The sequence below is a fragment of the Tenrec ecaudatus genome, chromosome 6 (genome assembly GCF_050624435.1).
Source record: "Tenrec ecaudatus isolate mTenEca1 chromosome 6, mTenEca1.hap1, whole genome shotgun sequence".
In the NCBI taxonomy this organism is placed as follows: Eukaryota; Metazoa; Chordata; class Mammalia; order Afrosoricida; family Tenrecidae; genus Tenrec; species Tenrec ecaudatus.
The window spans coordinates 158,882,614-158,906,345 of NC_134535.1; the positions used below are offsets into that span (position 1 = coordinate 158,882,614).

At 41.8% G+C, this 23,732-nt stretch overlaps 1 long non-coding RNA gene across 1 annotated transcript in view; it reads left to right on the forward strand.

Moving 5' to 3' along the window:
* The window catches only part of LOC142451308 (uncharacterized), a 166,883-nt gene that overhangs the window by 74,804 nt on the left and 68,347 nt on the right, over positions 1 to 23,732 (forward strand). Inside the window, exon 2 of the long non-coding RNA XR_012784984.1 lies at positions 16,290 to 16,451. This is a non-coding gene — a long non-coding RNA (uncharacterized LOC142451308). The remainder of the gene's footprint in view (positions 1 to 16,289; positions 16,452 to 23,732) is intronic.

Consider the following 23,732-nt stretch of genomic DNA (forward strand, 5'->3'; position numbering starts at 1 on the left):
TAACATAGGGGGGAAATTGCTTATGGGTCCATAACTCATTTGATGCATATTTGTTGAACTCAGACACCAATTTATTAATCATTATTTAATGATTATTAATAATCATTATTATTAATGATATTTTAATATTATTTTTCTTGATATAGAAATGTCGGATAGATGTACAAGTGAAAGAATCCTCCTTTAAGCTCACCCCCATTTCCTAAAAACAATTACCTTTAGCAATTTCTTGTTAATGTTCATGAAATCTAATACTCCTTTACAAACAAATGCACACATGAAAATATGAATGAGCCCACTCTGTAAATAACACACAAACAGATTCACGTTCACAGTGACCTATCACTTGCTTCTCATTGAAAACACCCACACAAGTCTCCATTGTGTGCAAACATTTACCTTAAACACAATGGAGTCTTATTTATATTTTAAAGTGGCATTGCCTTTGACTCATCCATTTAAAAACCACAGCTAGACAGACACAAAACAATTTATTACAGCATTATCTATAAGAGCAAAAAGCTGGGGACAACGTAAATATTTATTAGCTGCAGATCAGTGAAATTAATTGCGATATTGCATTGAATGAATCACCCAGCAACATTAAAAGAATAACATGAGATGGAAGGATGCTCGTTGTACCTTCTTATCCTTTATTGAAAGCTTGCACATCAGGTAATGGGAAATATGTTTAAATCCTCTACTACTTTCACATCAAAAAGGAAAGAGAAATATTTGCCCAGCATCTCTAGTCTTAAGGCCATGTAGAGGACTATTGCTGGAAATTTTGCATGAGCTGTAATTCAGAAAACTCCCTTTGTTGACTGTGAGACAGAAGCTTGTCTAAATGCCCACAATGCACCAAGCACTGGGTCGTCTATGTTCTTCCCTGGCGAAGACGCAACACTGGCAACCTTTGGAAGCTATCTCCTTATTCCAACTCTAGCTCCTTTTCCAGTGCCTTTCTGAGCACCATACCCTACAGAACCTAGGAGACCACTTCCCGGGACTCACCTGGAGAGCTTCGACGATGGAGCATCTTTACGGGAGCAGACAGCCTCATCTTTCCTCCAAGCAGTAGTTGGCGGGTTGGAAATGCCAGCCTTGTTGTTAGCAGTCCAATGCCTAGCTCGCAGCCCCAGCAGGGCTCCATGCCTATCATGATATAAGTTACAAATAAAATAAAAAGTGGAATACAGCCATAGAAACACTCAAAACCAAAACCATCTGTGAAAAGCTCAGTCAGTTCTCCAAGTGGGTTTTTGGTTTTTGGTTTTACCCCTCTCAGGCTTCACTTGTTCATCAAATTTCTTCTCTACCAAGGTGGACTTTCAGGGAGATTTCTCAATTCTGTGAACATTCTTCTGCTATCTTAAGTCTCTGGTTACGTGAACCTTACAAATCCCACTGTTAATTTTTATGTACATTTCCCCTCAATTTGAAACAATTTGATTCACCCTTGGCTTACAGTAAATTCTTCGGGAGCATCACGTTTACTTGTTTCCTTTAGGCCCCGGATTTCCACTTGCAGTGACCTTAGAGGGCAGAACAGAACTGTCCAGAGTGGCTGAGGCTTGTTGCACTTAGAGCTTGTTTATCATCGTAAAAGGCGTCACGCCTTTTCTTATACTAAAAACAGGCATGCAGTTAAACAAGACCAACATACACCTGTTCTGATTTACCTACAATGGACCCTCTTTGGAAGGGATCTCAAGGACCCCCGGTAGCTTTGGGGGACTGGGCCAACTCTCGGCATGGGTGCCTTCTTCGCCACATCTCACAGCTGTGGCTTCTGGCTCTTCAGGTTCCCTGATGTTTCCTAAGCATTTGTTCCGAAGCACCACCTACAGCCACAGCACAACTATTGATTCAGGGAAATTAAATAAAAGGTAGAATCTTTTGACAACTTTGGTAGTTTATTGCCTCAATTTCTCACTGAGAGTGCTTTCTTCTTAATATATCACTTTACTGTCATTGGATCCAGAAAAACATTCAAAATGCTTAAAAGCGGATTATGCACAGGTTGCTCACTGTCATCTCAACTAAATAACAGACTTCTCTTCAACACACTGCTGTCTATCTAGACCCATGGTGTGGAGAGGGGGTGATACCCACCCCTGGGCACTGGAATGGTCAGACTAAAAACTCACTGCCATCCAGTGGACTCTGTCTCTGAGCAGCCCCATCAGACAGAGTAGAACTATAAGAAACGGCAGCGGTGGGATGTGGTGCTGGTGGCCCGATCCATCAAGGCTACAGGCAGTCTCTGAGGTCCCTTCCTAAGGGGGTCTGTAAGGACAACTTGCAGGTAAATCAGAACAGGTGCATGCAGTTCCTGGGTATGCTGGATTGTGGGACGTTTTGGAAGACACATAAGGTTTGGGGGAAGAAACCAGAGTGAGCAAGACACCTGAAAGCGGGTTTACTGGGAGTTGGCTATTAAGTTAGTATTTCCTTATTGCTGTGCTGGCTGATAGGAGCTGACTATCAAATTTTGCATTGGGTTAAAAAAAAAGGTCAGGAGAAAATAAGACCAGTACTTGAAGACTTGAACATATTCAATCTAAAAAAAATATTTATGGAGCACATACTGTGTGCCAGAAACTGAGTTGGGCTCAGGGTTATGGCAGTGACTTAAGACCCATGTGATACCAGCTCTCTTGACGCTTATGTTTCACAACAGCGGCTCTCAACCTTCCTAATTCCGCATCCTTTCATACAGTCCCTCATATTGTGGTGACCACCCAACCATAAAATTATATCTGTTGCTACTTCATCACTGTCATTTTGCTACTATTATGAATTAATTGGGAGACCCCTGTGAAAGGATGATTTGACCCCCCCAAGGGGGTCCCGACCCACAGGTTGAGAACCACTGCTCTAGAGCATAAGTTCCTAAACTTCGTTGGCCTCCTGCATCTTTTCAGGAAAAAGAAACGCTCCACGCCCCACTAGCAATTAAAAACGTTTGTGCTATAGCCCAGAATCCAAGATAAAATGCAGGTATCTGCTCTCATAGCTTACTTGGAACCCTGGGGCATAATAGGTTACTCCTTATGCTGCTAACTGAAAAATTTGCAATTCAAAACCACTGATTACTTCTCAGCAGAAAGATGAGGCTTTCTACTCTCATAAAAAGTTACAGTCTCAGAAACCCACAGAGGCAGTTCTCCTTTGTCTGATAAGGCGGATTGGAGTGAGAATCAACTTGCTGGCAGTGAGTTTTAATTTGTGATCAATCCAGTGCTCTCAGGAGCCACCCACTCTCAAAAACACAGGTGTGGGTAGACAGCTGTGTCTTGAAGAAGAGGATGTTATGGAGTTTGGATGACCGTCTGAAAAGAGGCATGATAGAAGTCAAGCATTTAGTTGCAGGGCATGAAGTAAAGGAGATTGACAATTACTTCTGGAGATTAAAATATTAAGCTGCCTAAGAGCATTTGTTTTATGTCTGTGAACAGAATTAGAACCTGGTATAGGGTTCTGAATTACTCTTAGTAGTGACCTCTAAGACCAAGGAGGCTATCTATATATCCAGGTCGGCAGAGGGGACCTGATTCTGCAAGAATCCTGCTCACTAGAACATTCCATTTATCTGCAGGCCAATAAACAATCGTCAAATCTGTTGTGTTGAACCGATTTTGACTCATGGCACTATCCTATAGGGCAGCAAAGAACTGCTCCATAGGGTTTCTACGACTATAAATCTTTACTGTAGTCTAGTCTCATCTTTATCCAGTGGTGTAACTATTGGGTTTGAACCCCGGACCTTGCAGTTAATAGCCCAACACTTAACCCACGGCACTGCTAGGGTTCCTTTATGATGTCGGTAGGTTGAAACAATTGGTTTAATTCTGGTAGAAGATATGAATGGGTAGGCATTTGTTACCATCTTTCAGTAATTTTTATCAAAATCACAGTCAGTATTGGATATTCTAGCCTCCCTCTGAAACCAGAGTGTGCGACCAGAGATGAATTAAATCATGGAATTGTCTGAAAGGGATTTTAAGTGATTTTGTTTGGCGTTTCAGCCCATAAGCATCCTTCGATGAAGACTCAGGCCAACGTCCCTGGCCATGAGGAAAGCTCTCGTGATTGTGCGACGTGGTGGCCTAGCTAGAGTCAGTAAACAGGTCATGTTTGTGAGAAAATATCAGTCTATCTTCGTCTTCGTGGCTGCTCCCATGTGCCGCGTCGGAAAAGCTGCTTGTTGTGTGGAAACAAGCACATTTTGGTTCCTTTTTGGCTCTGTGCAGCCGGTGGAGAAGCCAAGTTGAATCCCGCTCTACCTCATGAATCATCCTCCAATCTGCCAGCGAAATTCTGGCTGAGGACACTTTGTTGTAGGAGGATGAGGTACACAGTAAGGGGAAACATGTTGCTTCGCAGATCCCAGGCCACGCGGAGCATAATGTTTTGGCTTGAAAGCCGATCGCGTCTGATAGGGATGTCAGCACGGCTGGGCAAATATTGACCTTTGGGGTTGCAATTTAACACCATCTCAGCCTTTATGATCATGACACTACTTCAAGTGCTAAAATCTCCACACCCCAGAGTGGGTGACATCATTTAGAAGTTCACTGTGGTTGATGTCTAGCTTTAAAATACTTTATCAGCACAATGATGTTGTTGTTGTTGTTAGCTGCCATCGAGTTGTTTCCATCTCATAGTGGCCCTATGCACCACAGAATGAAACGCAGCCCGGTCCTGCGCTGCCATGCTCACTCACAACTATTCCTCGGCCTAAGCCTGTGTGGCAGCCACTGGGCCATCCAGCTCACTGAGCGATTTCCTCTTTGCGTTTTAGTCTGGGTAGACTAGAGAAACAAATCGATGGACACACATATATGCATATGAAAGATATTTACATACAAGAGCAATTGAACATGGAGAAAACAAACCCAGTCCAGTCCAAGGCCATAAGTCTGATATTAGCCCTTATGTCCAATACCAATCCATAAAGTCCTCCTCAGACTCATGAAACACATGCAATGAAGCCAAATGCAGGATGATCACAAACCAGTGGGTAGAAAGTCTTTGGGTCCATTGCCATTGTAAGCATCTCAGTGTTGGCAAGGGGCTCCCTGTCGCTTCTCCAGTTTCTGAGGTCTGGTTGTGTCCATGTGGCTTATCTCTGCAGTGTCTCCCAGGAAGTAGCAGAGAGAGAGAGAGAGAGAGAGAGAGAGAGAGAGAGAGATGTCCTCTGCCTCCAAGGAGGAAGTACCAGATTTCCCAGAATTCTCAGGAGAAGGCCATGCCCACACAGAAGTCTCATTGGCTATCTCCAGATTGACAGCCTAGACTCCGTCCCTACACTCTTAATCCTTAAATTGACACCAGAGTAGGTGACTACCACACTCTTTTGGGCTGCCTCTTCACTTTACTAAGCAGACTGTCCTTCTCCAGGGACTGGTCTCTTCTGACGACATGTTCAAAGTATGTAAGAAGAAGTCTTGCCATCCTTGCCTCTACAGAGCACTCTCGCTGACTTCTTCCATGACAGATCCTTTTGTCCTTTTAGCAGTCTATGGTACTTTCAATATTCTTCTCCAGCACCACAATTCAAATGCATTCATTCTTCTTTGGTCTTCCTTATTTAATGTCCAACTTTCGCTTGCATGCGGGCAATTGAAAATCCCATGACTTTAGTCGGGCACAACTTAGTCCTCAAAGTAACATCCAGGCTGTTCAGTACTCCTAAGATGTCTTGTGCAGCAGACTTGCCTAAATTATTTACGTCTCTTATCTCTTGGAGGGTGCTTCCATGAGTAATGATTGTGTATCCAAGCAAGACAAAAACTTTGACAACTTCAATCCTTTCACCGTTTATTATGATGTTACCTTTGGTCCAATTCCTAGGATTTTGGTCTTCTTCCCATTGATTCACAATACAGATAGAAGTTTGCAATCCTTAATCTTCATCAGCAAGTGCTTCAAGTTCGGATCACATTCAACAAGCAAGGTGGTGTCATCTACTTATCGAAGTTTGTTAAGAAGCCCTCCCCAGTCTTGCAGCCACATTCTTCTTCTTCATATAGGCCAGCTTCTCTGGTGATTTGCTCAGTGTACAGATTAGATAAGTATGGTGGGAGGACATAACCCTGACACACACTTTTCTTGCTGTTAAACCATTCCGTCTCCCCTTGTTCTGTTTGCACTACTGCTTTTTGATCTATGTACGTGATCCACACAAGCACAGTGAAGTGTTTTGGAATTCCTTTTCTTCTCAATGTGACCTATAGTTTGTTATGATCCACACAATTGAAGGCCTTGGCATGGTCAACAAAACACAAGTAAACATCTTTCTGGCGTTTCCTGCTTTCATCCAAGATCTTGGCATCTTCCAGGCAGATGGATCTTGGCATCAGGAGTGATATCCCTTGTTCCATGCCCTCTTCTAAATTCAGCCTAAACTTCTGGCATCTCCCTGTCAATGTGCTGCTACAACTATTGTTGGAGGGTCTTCAGCAACTATTGCTTGCATGTGATATCAGTGATATTGTTCTGCAGTTTGACCATTTTGTTGGGTCACCTTTCTGAGGAATGAGTTACAAATATCAATCTCTTCCAGTCAGTTGACCAAGTAGTTGTTTTTCCAAATTTCCTGCCATAGACAAGTAAGTGCTCTCCATGCCTCATCAGCTGGTGGAAACCTTTCAGCTGACGTATCATCAATTCCAAAGCCTTGCTTTGGGCTAATGCTCTCAATGCAGCTTGAATTTCTTCCGTCAGCACCAATTGACCTGCTCATATGCTACCTCCTGATACGGTGGAATGTAGACAAGTGGATCAGCACGAAAGCAAATACTAAAACCCAATGCATCAAGACAGTGGTTGATAGAGTGATTGGAAAATCCATGTACCATGTTGTATTGCATACCCTTGTGTGTCCTGTGCATAGCATGGGCTGGACAAGAGTAGATTTTCAACAACTTTGTGTTGGATGAATGAATTCATGAGCAAACTGAAACTTCTGTTGTGGACACACAGTCAAAAGAAAAGCTTTGTATATTAGTTTATTTTGTAGTGTTCTGTATTGTTTTTACATTGTGTAGGAAGATTTGGGCATTGGATTCAAAAGTCCATATTGAAAATCCTTAAGAGATATACACGTTTCCTACAATATAAGGGCAACTTGAAGTCAGATGTCCGGCATAACTCTTCAGAGATTTCTGTGTCAAGTCTCACAAGGCTGAAACCAAGGTGTGGGCCAGGCAAGGATCATGCTCATAGACTTGGGCTCCTATTCCAAGCTTTTGAGGCAGACTTTAGTTACTTGTGGTTTGAGTTAGTTTATTGTGCCAAACTGGCTGATAAACACATGTAGGGTTCACTGAAGGGCAGAGAGATAAATGGCTTGGTGAGCCTCACCTTTCTAGTTCTCAGGTCTCTTGCTTTGTGATGGTCGGACCAGGATGCACCTGCTTCAGCTGTTTCCCTGCTTCAGCTGGCAAGACTCACTTCCTGCAAGACATCCCCAAGGAGAAGCCGCATGGACCTACCCGATGCAGCCCTGAGTGCTGGAGCAGCCGTGTGGAGGCCCTTGCCAGCACTGAGATACTCACGTATTCCCTGATTTGGCTTTCCTCCTGCAGTTGGTGTCATTGCGTGTGTTTTGTGAGATGGAGGAGGACTTTGTGGATCGGTGTTGGACATATGAGTTAATGTTGGACTTGTGGGTTTGGGTAGCACTGGGTTGGGATGTTTTCTTGAGGTGCACTTGCCTTTATATAAAATTCTCTTACACATGAGTTTCTGTGGATTTGTTTCTCTGTAGTACCCAGACTGACACATGGCTGGAAGTCCCTGTTTCCTTCTTTCTCTCAGCTGAGATCATTGCACTTGTATTGGCTGGTTCCCGTCTTTCTTAAGTGTCCCCCAATCTTCGAACCAACAATGATGAGCTGAGTCTTGCTCCTGATTTAAATCTCCCTAGTTTCTCCTTCCAGTTTTGCTTTCCTATTTATTTTGCCCTTTGAAGACTCAAGTGAAAAAATTTAAAGCCCCAAGATTTGGAATTTTAATTACGTCTACAAAATCTCTTCCCCAGAATACCTAGATGAGCCTGATTGAATAACAGGGGATAGGGTAAAAAGAATAACAAGGACTCACGTAGAAAAATGTTTTAAAATGATTACATCACTCTAGGTACAAATATGCTCAATACAATTGATGTATGGATTGCTTTAAGAGTTATAGAGCCCCCAATAAAATGATCTATAAAACTTAAAAAAATTTTAAAGGAAGTGAAAAAAAAAGAATAACAAGGGACAGGGTACTTTGGAGGGGGTCTGTGTATTTGTAGAATTCTACCTGTCATAAACCAAAAAATCTCCAAACCCACTGCCATTGAGTCATTTGCGACTCATAGCGACCCTAAAGGGCATGGTAGAACTGCCCCTGTGGCACTAAGAGAGACCGTGATTCTTGATGAGAATAGAAAGCCTCATCTTTCTCCTCTGCCTCTCAGAAGAGACTATTCCTAGGGAGCATAGTGGGAATCAGATAATTCATGGTAGAGACTGTGGTGAATTGTCAGGAACCTTGCCTGAAGCCATTGAAACTAACAAGAAAATTGAATACTGTGAGAGTCAACAAGAACAGGTCTACTGGCCAGGTCAGCTTGCACTGCACGCAGGCTTTGCGTTTAGCATCCCTGATCTGGGTCACCGCTTTCATTTGGGGAGGTGATAATCTGAAGCTTCAAGATGATTCTCCCGAGGCCACGTTGCTAATCCAGGCTTCGTGGCTTATGGACCTCATGGTGTTTCCTAGTGTTTGAGTTGAACAGGAGTTATCAGATTACAAAATATTTTTCTGCATTGCTCTGTGTTCTCATCACATAGCTACGTGCGTAATTCACATTGGGATTGTGCTCTTGCAGGCTGAAAGAGCATTCTTGGAGCCTAATGAGCTTCTGCTTAGCTTAACGCTAAAACGCTGGTGCGTTGATGTCAGCCTGTTGTATTGGCAGGATGTTCAGTATCACCTCATATTACTTTCCTCAAATATTCCACCAATTCTAGCTAGTTTTATGTGTCCAGGACTCATTTAAGCAGGGTAATTTAAAAAATGAACAGTTTTATTGACATAGGATTCACATATCATATAATAGTTTAAACATTTTAAAGAGTTGTGAAATCATCACGAAAATAACTTTTAGAACACTTTCTCCTTTTCTTTTTTAAAATATATTTTTATTTTTTCCTAACCCTAATCCTAACTCTAACCCTACACTTCCTCCTTTTCTGTACTCATTATTTTTAGCTCCCCATTCTCCCCCAACCTCCTCTGCTATAATTCCAAGAAACTATTAATTCTAATTACTGTCTCTATAGATGACCTATTCTGGCTTTCATATGAATAAAAACATACAAAAACCAAAGCAAAAGGTAACACTAACAACAGCCAAATTAAACCAAGAAAACACCTCAGTTAAAAAGATAGCAGAAAATAACAAAACTAGGACAAATTTTAAATGGGGAAAATGGGTAAATTAAAATGGACTAAATTTTAACTTAACTATATCTGTATCCACTTTCCAGTGCACTGTTTGACAGCAAGCCTAGTCACATCCCTAATCATTGGTCAGAGGGGGTCTTGCAAATGGATTTGGGGTTTTGATTGTTATTTAAGCCTTATGCAATCTGGGCGCTCAGACTTAAACTGTAATACTGTTCCCTCCTCAGGTCTTGGATGGTATTATGTACAATCCTTGGATCATATAGGCTGGTGTGCTTCTTCCATGTGAACTTAGCTGACACCTTACTTAGATGGTTGCTTGTTTTAAGCTAGGCCTGTAAGACCTCAGATGTTATTCTTTATGATAGATGGGCATCATCTTACTTTACCACAGTTGGCTATAGCACCCAACTTGAGGGCAAGAATCCAATTGGGCTCTGTGTTACGAACTAATTATTCTTATATTAGGGCCGCGGTTAAGTGGGAGCTCAAATCCACTTACGTATATATAATTTATGTGTGCCCCTCATCCACTTTAGAGACAATTATCATTTTATTGGGGAACATTATAAATGTTCTCATGAGGCATATATGGTAGTTCTATTGATAGTATCATTAATTTATCGAATGCTATATAGATTTTCAAATGCTATTTGGAAAAGCCAACTATACATGGAGAGGATAGTTTTTTAGACCAAAATACAAGAATTGTTGACCTTTAAAGATTAAAAGAACAAACCGAAGTGACTGGACATTATTTATCTCCAATGATGTTTGGAGATAGGGAAAAACGTTCACGAACACCCATACACGAAGATAGAACACTGCCTGCTAGCTTAAGACATGTCCCCCAAAAGGAAAGGGTGCAGGAGAAGAGCACATAGATGGTTAGTCCCACCCTGCCATTCTCTGGACGCTCTCAAAGCAGGAGATCTGAGCCAGAGTGGAACGACATCCCGTTCCATCATCGTGGGCTAGTGGTCATCTGTTTCTTCTCCCACTAGGGCCTTTCAGCCTTAATTCTGAGGAAATATTTCAGTTCCTTAAGTGTGCTACATTATGCCTGGTCATTGTAAGGAGCACTTTGAGAAAAGGAGGAATTTAGATGTAAATTCTAAGACTAGATTGTTGTAAAACTGGCTACTGTCATGTGCCTTAGGTCAATTCCTACTCATAGCAACCCTCTGTGACTGAGAGCAATTGAACTTGAGGCTTCCTTGGTGGTGCTATCAGGTAAGCTTTGACCTGATGACCACAAGGTCAGTGGTTCAAATCCACTAGCTGCTCTCAGGGAGAAAGATGAGGCTCCCTGTTCACTTAAGCAGTTAAGCCTGTTCACGCTAAGGTGCACATGAATCTGAATTACTCATGTTAGTGAATTTGGTGTTTGCAATCTTTATAGGCCATCATCATGTCTTTCTTGTGCAAGCCACTGGTGAGTTTGAACCATTCACCTGCAGTTAGTGACAAAATGATGAACCATCAGGGATCCTATTGTGAAGACTACATACTAGGAAATGGCATGGCAGCTCTACTCTGTCATGTAGGGTCACTGTGTATTGAGTAAAATTGATGGCACCTAAGTATGCAGGAAAAATGTTTATGGGGAGGCCATCCAATGAGAAAGATGATGGAAAGTGCCCTATCACACAGTTCTTTCCAAGATCAAACCCCAGAGAGAGTGATTTACAGGTGTAAGGTAGGGCAGAGCACATCTTATGTCCTAGTCTTAAAAGGTGGGCCTATTGTGGTTCACCCATAGGACATGGTAGTGTCCAGGTTGAAAATTTCTGAAAACTGATAGTTATTATTAAGCCAAGTCATTCGGTGGGCATGGAGCTCTCAAGTTGCAGTGGGTTAGATATGTTGGACTGCTAACCACACGGTCTGTGGTTCAAACCTGCCAGCCGCCCTGAAGGAGAAAGAAGAAGTGGTCTTCCATACAAATCTACCATCTTGGGAACCCTGGAGAGTAGGTTGACGCTGTCATTTCTGGATCTCTAGGTTCCTTGCAGTCAGGAGAATGAATGCAGACTGCCAGCAGAAGGTGGTGCTGAGGAATTGGAGGTGGCTCTTGTCAGGGGATGTTTGCCTGAGGAGCTCGAGCGGGGCCAGGATTGCAGTTTGAGATGGAGTGTGCATATGTGGAAGGACATGTAGAAATATTGCCTTCTGCCAAGGGGGGCCCGAGGGACAATTTAGATAGAGAACATTAGTGGAAGCAAGTTGAGGATTTAAAGAAGTAATTAACCCTGTTTCCATCATTGTCGTTGGAAGGTTTCCATGTGCTCTTACAGTACATTATTTCTTTGAACTGAAATCCAGCTTGGTTGTTCTGTGATTGGTGTTGGCAGTTATGATCTTCAGAGTGATTTGGCACAGACAACAAAGGTCCGAGGGTTTCCAGGATCAGTTAGAAGACACGGTGATTACATCTGTGTTTAGGGAAAATGATTCAAGTACAGCACAGGCACCATCCATGCACCTCTAATATAAAGACCATTCGGAGAACATTTTAATAATTACATCCACTCTTTCTGGGACCCAAAAGTCTCCTGAGCCCGGGTGTTTACTGAGGCACAGCAACTGTGTGTGTTGCCCCTGATAATCATGGGCACCATCTCACTGGTCATTTGACCAAGGTTCAAACAAATCACACTAGGAAAACCCCAGTGTATTGGCTTACTAGACAAAGTTTGTAAGATAGAGATTCATTCCTCCCCATTCCTTACTATGCATATAAGAAGCCCTGGTGAGATCACAGTTACACACTTGGCTGCTAGGTCAGTAGTTCAAACCCATCACGATGCTCTATGGAAGAAAAGCCTGGAAATCTGATCACAGTCTTGGAACATCTATGGGGCATCTGGATTTTGTCCAGTGGGGTCACCATGTGTCACAATTCCACTCAACAGTGATATGATTGGTTTGGAGTATACATTTAAAACCCAAACACCAAACCCATTCCCTTTGAGCCTGACTCCTGGAAACCCCTTATGTTTCGGTGTAATGATGTACTGTACTCTCCAAGACTTTAATGGCTATGACCTCTTGGAAAGAGTTCACCAGGCCAGACTTTTTAGGTTTCCCCTTGGTAGACTCAGTCTACCAGCCTTTCAGTTAGAAGATTCGTGCTTAACCATTTTCATTACTCATAGGCTCCACCACACATACAACACCCAAAACGCCCTGCCATTGAGTCAAATGTAACGTATGGCAACTCTGTAGGAGAGGGTGGAACCGCCCTAGTGGGTTTCTCAGACTGTAACACTTTATGGGAATAGAAAGCCCTGTTTTTCTCCCATGGAGAGGCTAGTGGTTTTGAACTGCTGACCTTGCTGTTAGTAGCTTAACATATAACCGCTATGCCACTAGGACACCTTGCTAAGCAAATGTCTAATTTTTCTCCGTAGTTTACTCTGATTCCAGTCAGAGGTTGCTAGAGAGAAAGATGTATTCATAACACCTTCAATGGCACACAGTTATTTCCTTTTAAAAAACAATAAAACAAGAACCAGCAGAACTCTAGTTATCTAGAAGTTAAATTTCAACTCTCTGGAACATGGCTCCAAACTTAATTTCAGGAAACTAAATCTATATACTCCAATGTCATTATACTTTACACGTTCAGTTCTCACAGAGAGCTATCAACTGTAACATAACAATACATTCTTAATAAGTTCTCTGACCCACAGGAAATTACCCGCAGCACCCAGGAGTCAATGAAAGGCTCTATACAAGGCAGACACAAACTATAGGAAATGCAAAGAAAGACGTTGAGTTGATATACATCTAGATATGATGTGATGTGCCTGTATTTAATTAGGAACATTTTAAATGGTTTCAGATTGCTTTATTTTTGAAGACAGAGAGAGAAGCATGTATTAGGTGCATGTCATGCATCCTTCAATCTGGGAGGGGGGGGGCTTCAGAAAATTCATAGGGGTGGTGGTGGATTGAATTAAAAAGTAATGGAATTTCCTTATGAACGTTTTGAAGCTCCCACATTAAAAAAATGGTAACAATGGAAATCTATTTGGGTGCTGGAATGGAAAAGTTTCCTCTAATCTGGAAGGTTTCATTATGAATAACACTTCATTTCCCAGTGATGTGTCGCTGGCTATGTTTTGATTAGTTCTCCTTTGATTAAACTGCTTCGGACACTCAGGTCTGTTTTAAAGACTTGGCACCGTTTTTCTCCATCTCACCTTTCCATCCATTAAAGGCCAAACCATCAATACTTTTCCATGAAGGCTGTTGGCTGCAGCATGCTGAGCTAATCTGGTTTGCAGGCTCTGATTGATTTGTGTCTAAAGGGATTTGCAAACGGTATCAATCGCATCTCTCCCTTCACAGAGGAGTGTCCAGCGCCTCATTAAAGGACCCAGCTTTGCGTTGGGCACCTGTTGTGTCACATAATTTTATAAGCAGTCTGCTGCTAATAAATGAAATTATCTTTCTGCAGTGCTCCCAAAAGCAATCAAGGAAACACTGCCTCTCAAAGCCTTGGCCTCATCAGAACCATTGTTCCACAACCACGACATAACCCAGGCCACACATTCATTTTTCACAAGTCTGACAGCTCCAGAGAATCTCTCTAAATGCCAAGTGCTCCTGCCAAAACGTCCGCCCGCCAGAAATAGCCTCGTGCAATTTAAAGCTTTGATTGCAGATAATGTGACTGGACCTAAAACTTTGTGTTCTGATCATGACGGCCATGGTTTCCAGACCCCTGGGTTCTAGGATTCAGGAATGGTTGGTTCAGTTCCACAAACCAAATTCTTCTTATGGCCCATCTTCAGGGAAGCATACCTCACTCCTTCAAGCCTTTAAGGTCTTCACTTAATCTTTATTTTAGGATGTGACTCAAACATTCAGAGACTTCAGTGAGCAGTACTCTCATGAAAGTAATTGTCCTTTGGAGCGCATGTGTGTGAGTGGGTACCTTGTATAGGAGAGGGGTGCAAAGAAATGAAACAAACCTGCGATCTTTGAATCCCATTTTTCAGGATCTTTTTGAGGGCCCCCTGCGTATATGCATCCCTTGTGTGTGTGTGCATGGGAAGCTGGATACAACTGACTTACACTTATGGACTAATGTCAAGCTTCAGGATTTCTAGAAATTCTCCAGTGCTTAGTGGAATACATCTCACCAACAGTGATTCCGAGACAGTCTTATGGTTGGAAAGTAGATCTAGATTAGAAGGTGTTTAGTATTAGGACTGATTCTTTTTCGATGTATGAGACCAGCTGTCAGTTTGTTATCTGTACCAATCTCCTGGGGCCCACAGGACTGCACCCACCGCTCTCTCCTGCCCTCAGCACCTGCACTACTTTGTCTCTGCTTACTTCCCCTTAGTAGCATGAAGGCGAAAGGATCAGCCAGGATCAGAAGGACAGTGGTTACAGAGAAGTCTCGATTACTGTTATTTAAAGCAGTGGTTCTCAACCTGTGGGTCGTGACCCCTTTGGGGGTCAAATGACCCTTTCACAGGGGTCGCCCGATTCATAACAGTAGCAAAATTACAGTTAAGTAGCAATGAAAATAATTTTATGGCTGGGGGGGGTCACCACACATCTGAACTGTATTAAAGAGTCACGGCATTAGGAAGGTTGAGAACTATTGGTTTAAAGGATACTTTTTTCCTGGATATTTCTAATTTCTTAGTCCATCTCCAAACTTAAATCTGGAAAAGGAAGCTTTCTGGCTGGAATTTTGGCTATTTACCATCAGTTAGGAATGAGAGTTCTTTTAACAATATGGATACATTGTTGTCAACACTCCCTGAGTCATGTGGGTCTCTGTCAGATTACAGTGAAGTTTGGAAGTGAGAAAATACCTTGACTTCAGATGTTGAGCTGCCTCAACATGTTTTCATTCCAAGTTGTATGGCGCCTGCTATGTAAATAACCTCAGCTCCAGATTTAGCCAACATGTCTGATGTGGAGTTATCTGAATTCTCAATAGATTTCCTCAAGGGTATAAGGGACTACCCATTCTCAGTGAGTTGAGGAACATTGGCAAAATGGCTTACTGTCCTTGATAATCATATGAAGATGCAATTATGTATAGCAGAAAGGATGATGTACTTTATACATAAGAACAACTGAAATACCCATCACAAGCGTCCTCCTCAAACGCATCACCTGCCAATTTGTTGTCTGCAGTCACTTGCCTGTTTCCGTGATGTAGGAAGTTATGCCGCAGGTACTTCAAATAACAGCAGGTTCACTCATGGTTGCCAGGTTTCGGGAGTTTATAGACTAATAAGATTAATTACAAAGGCCTGATGCGCTTCTTCCAAAAATCAGCCTATGGAAAATGAAAAGACTGAATCGCCAGAGAATATTATCTTTATTTTCATTTTTTATATCCCGGTCACAGTCTTTCCAGAAGATAAAATGATAACACAGGCAGCATTACGAGAGTGGCTGACAATCCAATTTTTCTGAAGTCGACAGCATCAGTACGTTAAAGTGCACAGCAGGACTCTGTGACTCCCCTTTCAGGGGGAATGCAAGTCTTCTCGTTATTTACATTTTATATAAATTGCTCTGAAACTGTAAGATTGGGTTTAGCGCAGCTTCTTTCCGTTAGGATGCTTAGTCAAAAGTCAACAAACCCTCTTTATTGCTTCTGGCTTCTCTGCAAATAGATCCTCGCTAGTATGGTAAGCAAATAAGCAATATATAGTTCTTGTTAGCAGTCACCTCCGTCAACCTGATACTTTGTACATAGGTTAAGATGGAGTTTAATAGTTTAAAATAAAGTACTATGTTGAAGTCGGTTTCTTCACTTATCTTGTGTTTCATTTCATGTTTTTCAGTGCAGACAAGGCTTTCAGTCCTGTATGATTCTTCTGAACTTGCTTCTCCCTTCTCTCTTCGGTCCTCCCTTGAGCCTGTGAAGCAGTGAGATGGTAATCAAGGATAGATTGCTGATGAAGACGAGACTGAAATTCTCATCTCCTTGAACTTGTCCATCTCAGGTAATAACTAAGCTGCGTGTGATGGTTACTGTATATACTCGAATATAAGCTGACCCGAGTATAAGCCGAGGTACCTAATTATTACCTGGGAAAACAGAAAAATTGATTTACTCGAGTATAAGCCTAGGGTGGGAAATGTAGGATGTGAATTAATAAAGAGGGGAGAGACGGAGCGCAGCCACAGACACATCCTTACCAGTTCATCTGCTGGCATAAGTGAATCACTACGGGTGCTTCTGCGAATTGGAGCTGTCCATGTCATAGGACGGCTCTGATTGCTTAGATGTGAGTAAACAAACTTTCAAAGCCCTGCAGTGTCAGCGGGGCTTTGCATGAACAGCGGAGGAATGGCAATCACCCGTGAGATGTGACACCTCGCTGGGGTACCACTGACCCGTGTATAAGCAGAGCCCCAGTTTTTCAGCACATTTTTTTGTGCTGTAAAACTCGGCTTATACATGAGTATACACGGTAGGTTATGCAACTAAGACTTCAGCTGCCTGCAATAGTTAAGTTTTGTTTGGAATTGCCTAGGCTGGGAGTCTCAGTGGTTTGCCAGTGGATGTCATGTAATGTGTCTAACATAATGTCAACTCCATGATGGGATCTGCTGTGAGCCAAGCAGTTGATCAGATTACGTCCTGATGATATCTTTTCAGGGGATGTGGCCTACTCACTATTTAAGTAGACCTGCTGGAGAGCTCCACTCTCTTGATGGCCTGGATTTTGAATCTGCTGCATTGGTCTTCAGTGCTTTTTGTTTTATTTCAGTATTTTAAATGATTGCTTTAAAAAACAAACAAATAAAACACAGTTTTATTTGGGACATAATCCACATATCTCATACAATTCAACAGTTCAATCATGTCAAAAAGCGTGTACCATCATCACCACAATTTTGGAACATTTTTTCTTTCTTGTACTGTTATTAGCTTCTCTTTCCCCCCACCAACCTCTCCTGTCATATCCCCCAGAAAGCATTCAGTTACTCCCTATAGCTAGACCCATCCTGGATTTCACATACTGAAAAACATACAAAAATAAAGAAACAAAAAGTTAGCAACATAACAAAATAAAATAGAGAAAATCCTCAATCAAAAAGAAAGCAGAGACTATTAAAAACTAGAACAACTTTTTAAACTAATGTCCAATCATGATGCCTGTTGATCCTGAGGATCATCATTAGCTTGGCATATTGCCTGTCAACCCTGGGAGCCACCAGAGCCTGCAGACTTTGTATATGGTGGACTTAACCAGCCACAGGACTGATGTGCTAATAACCACCAGTCTACAAATACTTGCTTCATTTTTCTGCTTCCTGCTTCATCAGAACTGGAAGCTACCTGGCTCAGAAAGAGCCTCTAATTTAACATCTGACCCATAGGATTAAACTAGTCAGAATTACCCACTTAAACAACTGTGGGAGCCATTTTTCTTTATATAAACTTCTCTCTTTATGTAACTGTATAGCCATAACTGATTTTGCTTCTCTAGAGAAGCCAGCTTAGCACTCTGCTTTATTTAAAGATTTATTTATTTAAACCATGCTGCAAATGCTTAAATGCCTGGTTACCAAGAGGCAGCTCAAGGCAATGCTTAGAGATTTACATCGAAAAGGTCACATCCATGAACCTCTACGGAGCATAATTCTGCCCTGAAACACATGGGACCTCCATTTGGCAGAATCAACTTCATAGCAACTGGCGTGGTGGTTTTCTGTCTTTTCAATAGTCATTCAGAGACGTGAACAGAATGAGTGCATTTCATAAGAAATGTCTTCCTGGCTGCAAAATATTGCAAACATGGTAAGATTGTAAAAGTTCTGATTTTCTTTGTTGTTTCTTATCTTTATGGGCTATAGCATTTTAAAAAATTCATTTGGGTTAGGGGGCATGTTCAAGACAATTTGACAAATAACTAGCAAGTGCATGATAGGCGGTAGACCTTGTGTTTGCTCCTGGAATTAAAATGACTGACAAAACAAACACAGAGCTTGCCTTCATGAAGCTTATGTCTCTCGGGAGTTCGATGTTGGAAAAAACATTATACGACCCTTGTTACAAAAAACAAGCATTGAAGATCAAATGGACAGCATTTACCCCAGCAAAATTCAGAGGTTTGGGAAAAAGGAGAAATGGAGCCAGGAAATGCAGGAAGGAAGTGGGAAAAGGGATGGTATATTGAGACTGCAAAGGGTGAGCTGTCACAAAATGTGTATGAATTGTTGGATGTAGAACTGATGATCTGCTCTGTAAACTTTCACAATAAAATGTATTTTTTTTAGAAAAGTTATTTCAGGAGACGATAGGGTCAATTTAGGATGAAAGCGAGATCAGAAACTGGGTGCTCATTGGCTTTGGTGAAACATAAATGACAATCAGAAATATATTTCAAAACCTAAAGCAAAAAGACACCACAATCTCTATACAATAATTTAGATGATGAAGAATCCCGGTAGGAGCCAGACTTGATCGCTGGTTATAATCTTTCCAAATTAAAGAGTATGTAAGAACACATGTTGGGATCAGGAAAAATCACCATGGCAATGCCCGATGCAAAAGGATGTGTCTTAAGAGGCCGTGCTGCTGTTTTGAAAGAGGAATGCTTAATACCACAGGTGCATTGAGAGTTCTCCTTGAAAGCACACATACTTGAGAATTAGAAGTGACTTAGGAATTTCAATTCTTCATACAGGCAATGTTTTTAATGCTGACATTTCTTAATAACCCAGCCAATGGTGAGGGGGGTTATTTTATGTGTGTGTCTCTGTGTGTGTGTGCATATATTACCAACTTGACAACTCAGTGCTCGTAGATGTTCTATTTCAAGTCCTCTTCTGACGTGCCCAACACTGTTGGGCTCCTTCTTGCCTCCATTTATTTATTTTTTAATAAGATTTCGAATACAAGTGACAATTATAATTGACACTGAATCATGAGATAAGCATTCTTTATACACCCACTACCCTAAGTGGTTTGAATGCTTTATTTCGTTTATATGCATAAGAACCTTCTCTTCTTATTCCTGTTTCAAGCCATTAGTTGAAACTGAGCAGTATCTATTAACAATAATGTAGATAAAAAATATCAGACTCAAAAGGTAGTTTAACTTGCAGATAGTTTTGGAGTGAGTTATGTATGTTAATTCACACAAAACTATTGTGTGATGCACTCATATCTAATCTAATTTAATGGCATGTCAACCAACTTGGTGAAAATTTAACAGTGGAAGGAAGCCATAGGTACCAAATTCAGCAGGCTTTAAAGTCCAAGTGAGCTGAAAAAGTTGACGCTAAACCCAGCCAGTCGTGAAGATGAATGAAACATGGGCCTTTCAGTAGCACCTCTGTCCCACCCGCAAGGATTGAGCTTTTCAATATAGCCCTTAGTTGTAAATATGTAACTCTTTTGCTGTCTGATGAAACGTGGTGAAAGTTCAAAGTAACTGAGAAAAGAGACCCGGAAGAGGAAATGAAAAGAGTTGGGATGACTGACAGCAGTGTGAATGAGGCTTGGTAAATTGTATGTAAGAAACCTCTAGAAGGATTTTTCTCACAGGAGCCTTTCAGGAGAACAAATTCGGAATGAGCATAGCGGAACAGTAACAGCATCATGAGTTTGCCTTCATCCAGAATTTCAGTGATGAGCAATTGTCCTCAACTGCTCATCACAGTTTACAACTGGTAGAGAGTCACTCGTCAGCTTTGTTCCTGCCATCTTTGTTCGCACTTGTTCATCAAGAGCTGAGCAGTCTCCATATGTCTGTATACATTGAAATTAATTTACATTAAATGAAACTAAAACCAATCATATCACTGGTTATATAGCAGGTATACTGCAAATACTCAATCTCTTCCTAGTAGCTAACAGTATGAATATCAGTGTGGATATAAAACATTTCCATCATCACAGCTCATTCTGTTGAGCAGCACTGCTCAAGATTAGACCTAATTTAATTGTTCACTGTAAACCTCTGTTGTAAATGAGAAAAAAGTTCAAATCTAATTTATAGAAATATGCCTAGTAGGTCTTATACAGAACAAAGACGATGGCATATTATCCGGTAGACTATCAGCTCAAGGTCATACCCATGTTTGAGGATTTAGAGAAACACAGCCACGAAATAAGACACGGAGTACAAGGGAACTGTTACAAAAACATGACTGGTGGCAGATCAATCAATCACAGGTACAGGTGGTAGCACCAAAATTGAGAAATGAAAAACGATTTTGAAATGCATGCTATTATAGATAGAAAAACTTACAAGAGTGCTTCAGCGTCCTCTGACCAAAGCAGTCAGCGTATAACGGACTCAAGACCATGTGACTCCAATACTTCAAAAGTCATCAAGGACACATCCGGGCGAACTCTTAAGGGCAAGGCAACCCTGGGCTGGTCCCCATTCTGGCTAGGAGAGTGGCAGTAATCTAATTTTAACACACTGCCAAGGCCATGCTATTTATATTACTAGTTAATGGTCAGAAGGAATTCAAATGAAGTGGAATTTATGTGAAATCTCAAAGATGCATTTGGGGCTTTTACTATAAACCATAAACTTCAAAACGTTTAGTACTGAGAAGAGAAGCGCTCATATACCTCAAAGAGAAGGAAGATACACAATTGATAATTGGATAAAGTTTTAAGATATAGACTGGGAAGGATTATGTATGACTGAGTTTTTCATTCTTCTAAATAGGACTCTGAAAGAGGCTGTGTGTGTGTGTGTGTGTGTGTGTGTGTGTGTGTGTGTGTGTGTGTAAAGGGGACACCACTTTATGAAGTCACAATTTACCTTGAACTCAATTTCTAAGCCTCTGTGCCTCCCTGCTTCGTATTCTTCCCCCTCAATACACTAATCACATTCTTAATACAATCCATTGCCTCTGGTAATCTAATTCCTACCAATATATTGCAATAATTTCAACCACTTCCCTCAAGAATGCAACTAAATCCTAAATTCTAATTGCAGGGGAATAGCTGACGCCCTGTGTTTGAATGAATATGTCAGGAACTAGAATTGAAAGGCGAGAGAGAGATATCCCAAACAGTGATTTCCTGGGATAATGTTCACATGTTCATTCTCTTAAGTGAGTCCAGGGTCAGGAGATACTGTGAATATTAGAACAACATTTAAAAGGGAGCATGCGATGGGGAAGAGGAGGGTTCCAGGTGGGAGCTGATCTGGCAGATTCATTATCTCACGCAATTCTTCAGCGAACTTCCTGAAGGCTGGAGGTAAGGAATGTATCTCTGAGGTCCCAGAATGGAATGAATTCGAATCAGACGGAGGCCAAGATGCAGAGGGGACCCACAAACTCCTGAAATTCTTCAAAGAATTAAAGAATTCAAAAGGAAAAATGAGAAGTTCCCTTTTTGGTGAAGGGATATAGATTTTCTCATTAAGAAGAATTGTTTTCCCATGAGAGCAGATTCATCTAGCACACGTTGGGCACACTCAGATGGAAGTAGGAGCGTGTGGACATTACTCACTGAATGGGCTCAGCTAATCTACAGGAGGGCAACACTGCAGGGGGTGTCCTCGTCCTCAGCCTGTCCACCCTCTGTTCTGATCAGACTCTGGCCAGAATTTTGTAATGATCATTGAATTACCTAAGGTATAAAACAGTGATCTATTGATAAGCGTTTCTCTGGCCCTTCTCAAACAAACTCCGAATGGTAGCAGTTGCCCATTGCTAAAGTGTAAATTCTCCCACTTGGACTAATGTCAAGCCACCACCAACATGACGTCACAGGAGAGGAACTAGTGAACAGAGATGTACAATCTGCTCTTGGGAGCGGGTGCAAGGCAGCTCCAGCACCACAGTGTCACATTGTGGTTCTTTGGAGAAGTTTAAAAGTACTGATGTCTAAACCTAAACCCCCAGAGATTCTGCCTTAATGAATATGGGGTGCAGCCTGGTCGTCTGAAGTCTTAGATGCTCCCCGGAGAATCAAAAGCGCAGCAGTGTGGTAACTATGGGTCTAGAATCTCGATGGCTTCTTTCCTTGCTTAAAGCCAACCAGATGGATCTCTCTCAATACTCTTCAGACTGTAAACTCAAAGGGTCAAGACTTGGAATTAGCCTTTCTGGCCCATGGGGCACATGGCAGCGTTACCAGGATGCCTCAACACTAGCTGGTGACAGTCATTCCACTTCCTCTGAAACTCTTTTAACAGGACACCCCCCCCCCCGGCCTAGTTCCCTTGTGCTTGACTATGAAATATAAGGGTGACTTTGTACCCCAGACACCCTCCCAGGGCAAGGGTATGTTGGTACGAAACCCAAAACTATGGTCTACATAATAATCCGAGGCCAGGCATGTTGGATACAAACTTGGACAGGCCCCAAGAAAGCCAAAAATGGGGCCATAATCCAAAACCTTTACCTTTTGCTAGATGCCTGAACTTTCTTCTGGGGGCATATAAGAAAATAATCAGCAACACTCACCTGATGTTTTATAATCTAATAATGCTTTCAAGTTGGTATTGCCCTGATCCTTTCTTCTAATATCTTTGGCCTCTGCCTGTAAACCTCATCTGACACCTTTCCTGCTTGTCTATTACATTTGCTACATTATAACATATTACACACACACACACACACACACACACACACACACACACCTCTTTATATATGATGTGCCTCTCCTAGGCAGGAGGTAAGCTCAAGGTGAACAGGGACTTTGTTTTGTTTAGGGAAAGATAAAATAAAAAGAGGTTGATACATAGTAGCATCTCAATAAAGAGAAAACAGCAGTGCTCATTCACAACAATCTGGAGATGGTGGTATTATTATCACTTGCATTCCTAGGCGTGCTGGGAAGAAGCTGAAATCCCATTGAAGCCAGGCTGCTTTCAGAGTCCAAGTTTGCCATTTGGAGTCAGTGATGCACTAATTCTCAGGAGACTTTATGCACCTGCAAAACGATGCCTGGCTCTGCCCAAAGTTACCTGGATTATCGGACAAGATGTGGCCCTTGGGTGTCAATAAGGGAAGACTTCCTCGGCACCCAGTTATGTTCCTCTGCAATCTTTCAAGGGAAGCAAGTGGAAGGATTGTTCCATTGCTGGAGGTAGAAGATTAAGACTCTTTATCCTGCTTTGGAACAATGAAAACTGGATGAGTTAAGAGACACATTGGGCTTCGTTTTTCTCTGAGATGGTCAATCAATGCCCTCAAAGAACTCTTTTCGGAGGTGATTCTGAAAATTCTGCAGATTCAGTGGTACTGTGCAGTCAGCCAGCCATTCCTGAATGTGTGTGAAGAATACCTGGGTGGGG